Source organism: Phalaenopsis equestris, unplaced genomic scaffold (genome assembly GCF_001263595.1).
Source record: "Phalaenopsis equestris unplaced genomic scaffold, ASM126359v1 Scaffold000002, whole genome shotgun sequence".
NCBI classification, from domain to species: Eukaryota; Viridiplantae; Streptophyta; class Magnoliopsida; order Asparagales; family Orchidaceae; genus Phalaenopsis; species Phalaenopsis equestris.
In genome coordinates, this window is record NW_018164444.1 from 11,532,917 (window position 1) to 11,538,584 (window position 5,668).

Below are 5,668 nucleotides of genomic sequence, written 5' to 3' on the forward strand. Positions count from 1 at the left end.
CATTATACTTTGGTTGTATGTTATTCTCCTTTGACTTCAATCTAAATACTCGATTGCTCTTTAAAGTTTTCTTTCTCAGTGGTAGTTTCACCATAACCTAAGTGTGGTTCTCATGTAGGGATCTTATCTCTTCATTCATGGAACTCAACTACTTTCCCTTCTTTTCTTATGAAAAAATGTCAACATAAGTCTCTAGCTAGCTTGCCCCACCAGTAAGCATCACATGTTCACTGGTAGAATATCTCCTAGAAGGTTGCCTCTTTGTTGGATCTCCTTAATAAAGGTTCAAATAGTGTCTCTTAAAGGTTCTCATCAATTATATCATCATCAGCCAGATGTGGCTCATAAATATGTATATCTCTATCATCAATACCATGCACTATAGTTGGATGAATTAAACCTGAATCAACTTGCTCTTCACTGTTAGACTTTGAATTATTTATGTTTTTAAAATTTGTAATGGTGTGGTTTTCAAAGAAAATTATTTCTCTACTTCTAATAATCTTCTTATTAATAGAATCTCAAAATCTATATCCAAACTCCTCATGGTTGTTCCTAATCAAAATGCATTGCCTTATATTGCTATCAAGTTTAGATCTCTCATCTTTAGAAACATGCATACATCTAAAAACAAAGTGTCCATATGAAACATCTTTTCGATCAAAAGCACTTCTCAAATGGACCAAAGAAAAAGATTTATGAAATCAACCACCAATCTTATAACCTCTCCACATAAAAAATTTGGTAGTTTTGAATGAGACAGCATTTAATAAATCATGTCATTAATTGTATGGTTCATTCTCATGGTAACTCCATTATGTTGGGGAAATTTTGCTCTATCTTCGTAAGTATAATCCCATGAGTACTACAGCACTTCCCAAATGGCTCTCTGTACTCATCCTATTATATGAATTGAGACACTTCAACTTTTTCCTAGAATTTCTCTCAACTAACATGTGAAAAATCTTGAAAAAAACCAAAGTTTGGTTTTTAGTTCTCAAAGCATAAGCCTGCGCTTTCCTGAAATGATCGTCAAAGAAAGTAATATAATAATGAGCATCATTGAGGCTCATTGAGGCTTATAAAGTCCATAGAATTGATATCACAATGAGCATCATTGAGGCTTATAAAGTCCATAGAATTGATATCAATTTGCACCAAATCTAACATATTAGCTCTTTTAGATGAAGGGAGAGTTTTAAAAGCTATTATGTGTTATGTACAAGCAAAACAATGAGTGCATACCTCAAATTTTGTAGACCTCAGATTAGAAATAATATATTTGTAGGAGATCTTCTTCATACAACTTTGACTCATGTGACTGAGTTGCATATGCCATAGTTTAGTGAATGACTCATCAATTTTAATTTGTTTCTCCCTCATAAGACTAAGCCTCCATCAAATAAAGATAATTGTGTTTCTTCCATCTAACAACCACCAATGACCACCCCTTAGTGAGCTTCCATTTACCTTTACCAAAGTGGTTATAATATTCTTCATCATTAAGTATACCAGTAGAGACCAAATTCAAGTGGATATTAGGAACATGGCTCGTATTCTTAAGACGTAATTGACATCTGGCATTAGTATTCATATAAATATCATTCATGATCATAATTTTGCATTTTACATCATTCCCCGTTTTCATATGACCAAACTCACCCTCCTTATAAATAGAAAATAAATCCTAACAAGAAGTGATATGATATGAAGCATTAGAATTAACTACCCAATGAGAATCCTGACATGTAGGATTAAATATGTTGTTATTACCAAGATTAATGGCATCCCCTCCTACAGTTGTTGTATTAGAATCATTTATCTTTATTTCATCTTTTTGTTTCCATTTTATTCTCTTTTTAGCAATCTACATTAAGACCACTTATGCCCACGTGTATCTCAATGAAAGCATCTGAACTCATTTCTTGCTTGAGATTTTCCTCATGATATATCATTGCTTTCACAACCCTTATGATTTATACTCTTGCTTCTACCTCATTTCTCTAAAACTAACACCTAACTCAGCATAATCATCCCTTGCTCATTTCTTTTATTTTCTTCATTCAATAAAATTTCTTTCACCATCTTCAAATTAAGAATGCGATTTGGAGCGGAATCACTTAGACAAACAATAAAAGTCTCTCAACTATTTGGTAAGGAATTGATCAAATCCAAGGCAAGAATCTCATCTTCTAACTTTACATCCAAAGTTTCTAATTCATTTAATATACTCTAAAAAATATTCAAGTGATTATAAAACACATTCCCATCAGTGAACCTAAGATACATTAATTTTCTAAAATGAAAAGTGATGTTTTATGCATACTTTTGTTCATTTTCTTCATAGTTTCCCGAATATTTCTAACATTTATCCCATTTCCCACATGTTGATAAACATTATTACTACCCAATGTTGAATTTTGTTAATGATTTTGCTATTTAACTTTTCTCAATCATTATCAAACATCTCTATTGGTTTACCCTCATCACCTAAAAGTGTATCTCCTAAGCCTAAACAGTAAAGCAAATCCCCCACACAAGACTTCTAAATTAAGTAATTGGTTGACAAAAGCTTAAACATGGTGTAGTTTTTACTAGTGGACTTCTCTATTTAATTAGCATAAATTAATCCCTAGAGCAAGCTCTCTTTGATACCACTTATTAAAAAGCAAGATAAAAACACGCTACACCATGAACATACACACACCATAATTACACTAATAAAATAGCTTAGAATAAACAAAACCAATTTTTTAGCAAGAAAAATCTCTCAAACTCGTAGGCTACTTAAATACCTTCAACAATCAACTTAATTGGTATATAAAGTTCTTCCTAAAACACTATTAGAGTAAATCAATAATAAACCATAATTGAGTAGGTGGTATACATCAATTTCATCAAGTATAAGAGTTTGGAAATGTCAACAGATTTAAGAAAACATGATGCAAACCACAATAGAAGAAGAGCATTTGGCCTTCAGTTCCCTATAGTTTGGATTTCAATGATCAGAAGACAGACTTGGTTTTTGAAGTTCTTCCTTCTTCCTCAAGATGTGTTTCCTTTCTTTATTGTTTGTGCACATGAAACACTAAAGAGTGAGTGAGTGAGTGAGTGAGTGAGTGAGTGAGAGCGTGAGAGAGAGAGAGAGAGAGAGAGAGAGAGAGAGAGAGAGAGAGAGAGAGAGAGAGAGAGAGAGAGAGAGAGAGAGAGAGAGAGAGAGAGAGAGAGAGAGAGAGAGAGAGAGAGAGGGAGAGATAGAGGTGAATATGGAAAGGGGAACTTTTTTCTTTAAAAAAATGGAAATTAGTTTCCCAAATTGCACATAGCAAAGCATTCACGTTAGGTTGACCCACAATTGATTAGATTAATTTGGGAATTAATTCATTTAAATTAACTAATTGCTCACTTCTACAGGATAAAGACTCTCTACGTCAACACCTAACTTCAAGTTTGGCTTTAGTAGATGTCCCTTTTTTTGCTTTGTGGAAACACCCCCGTGTGACTTCTGAGAACCAACCCCCAACCTATTACATTTTCCGTAGAAATAAAAATCTTCTAAATGCACCACCATTTCACCACCCTTCCCCACTCCATCACACCTCTCAAAAATCATACCAAGATATATTGGTTTGATTAATTTAATGTATCCAATGCAATAGTCAATTTTGCATATAATTAGCTAGTATTTTTAAAAATTAACATATGAATCGAGGAACTAATACTTTTTAATTATTGATTAGCTGTTGAGTTCCAATATTGATCATTAATGGATTATTTTATTTTGATTAAATGACTTAAATTATTTGGTTTAAGTTTATTTAGGGTGACAACAACTTTTTAAAAAGATTGTAAATTTTTGGTCGGAAAAACTTCTTAAGAAGTTTAGATGTGAAATATAAATATATATTTTTTTTTCAAAAAAATCAGATAGCAATGTTCTTACACAACAACTTTTTAAAAAGATTGTAAATTTTTGGTCGAAAAAACTTCTTAAGAAGTTTAGATGTGAATTATAAATATATATTTTTTTCAAAAAAATCAGATAGCAATGTTCTTACACCAACCACAGTTTAACAGATTCGGTTAAAAAAGCAGATTTCCATCACAAAAATTTCTACAAAGCAACATGAAAGCAATTCTCCAAACATGATTGCAATTGCGGTCTAAAAACTAAAGAAACCATAAATTAGTTGTCCCAAGTAGACCCAATAACTTCTTAAATGAGATTTTATATATCTTAATTTGATATTGAATGTCTAATAAACATAGGAAGAGAGAATGGTGAAATGTCTCTTATTTAATGTTTTTATAAAGTGATAGTAGTACATTTTTTTTTTCAAAATTTTGTATTTGTGTATAACCTTATATATAGAAAATTATCAAATTATAATGCCTCAAAACTTCAATTTAGAATTATATTATAAAATACTTAATTATATAATATGATAATTTAAAATATAACATATGAAATTAACAAAAAAAGTATTATTATCATATCTTTATTATATTATTTAAATTATATTGTAATAATCTACAAATTTATTCTCTTTCTTTTCTTTCCTTTTTTTTTTTTTTGAGAAATTTGAGGGCTATGTCCCAAATCCACAGAGTAAGACAAAAAATATATGTATGATGATAAAAACAAGTTAGAGAGATTGGAAGAAAAATGTAAACAATTGATAATATATGGAAATAAACTGAAAACGACAATAAAAATAGGGAGAAGCAAAGTCACAGACTCAGAGTATAAAAATATTCATCAGAAAATATTATAAGATATTAGCGTACAAGTATCCAACTATAAGAAAATGTTTACCCATTATTACTCAGCTAAAAATAAAAGCTTCTATAAATTTTTAGTGCACCAACCAAGTATCAATTGTCAAAAAATTTTAGGAAGATTTACCTGCAAACCAAGCAATTCTTTTGTATTTATATATCTAACAACTAAACTTTAACTTCTGCATACATGTCACCTTATCTATGCATGTTAATGTGTATTTCATATTTGAATGGTTAGAACAATTGTATTTTTATGTGATATGAAAAATTTGAGTGACATAATATAAAAATCAAAATTGAGGTGCGAGATGTGTATGTAAATGCCCTTGTTTTTTATAATATCAGATGCTATTACCAAATCATTGCACCGATTAAAAATTTGATGGATATTAGGCTGAAGTAGAAAAAAAATACCCATGAAAATAATTTCCACTTAAAAGGTTAAAGGTATATTAAAATTTAAAGAACAAATGATTTTTTTTTTTTTTATCTTGAATGAGTATCACAGAAAGCACAACACAGTCAAACTTCAATATTGTATGAGAAAAGCACAACACCAGAATCTAACTCGTTCTCCGCACATCACTAGACAAGCGACAATTTGTATAAAACAGTAGTATTTGTGCAAAATATAAGAGCGCCAATACACTTCTACCTTGTTACCATAGAAAGTAGTAAAGAAATCTTTGAAAGATTAATTTGGGTTTACATGCCAAGCACATAATCCTTCCCCTCAAATCATAGGGGCATGGCTGCAATAGTGGTAGCATGATGTGTCAATGAGAGCAACTAATAATTATTAACGAGCATCTATTGACATGCATAATCCGTTCAATTATGTTAACTCCAATCAAATATTTGAACCTTAAATTTTGTCCTCTTCCGA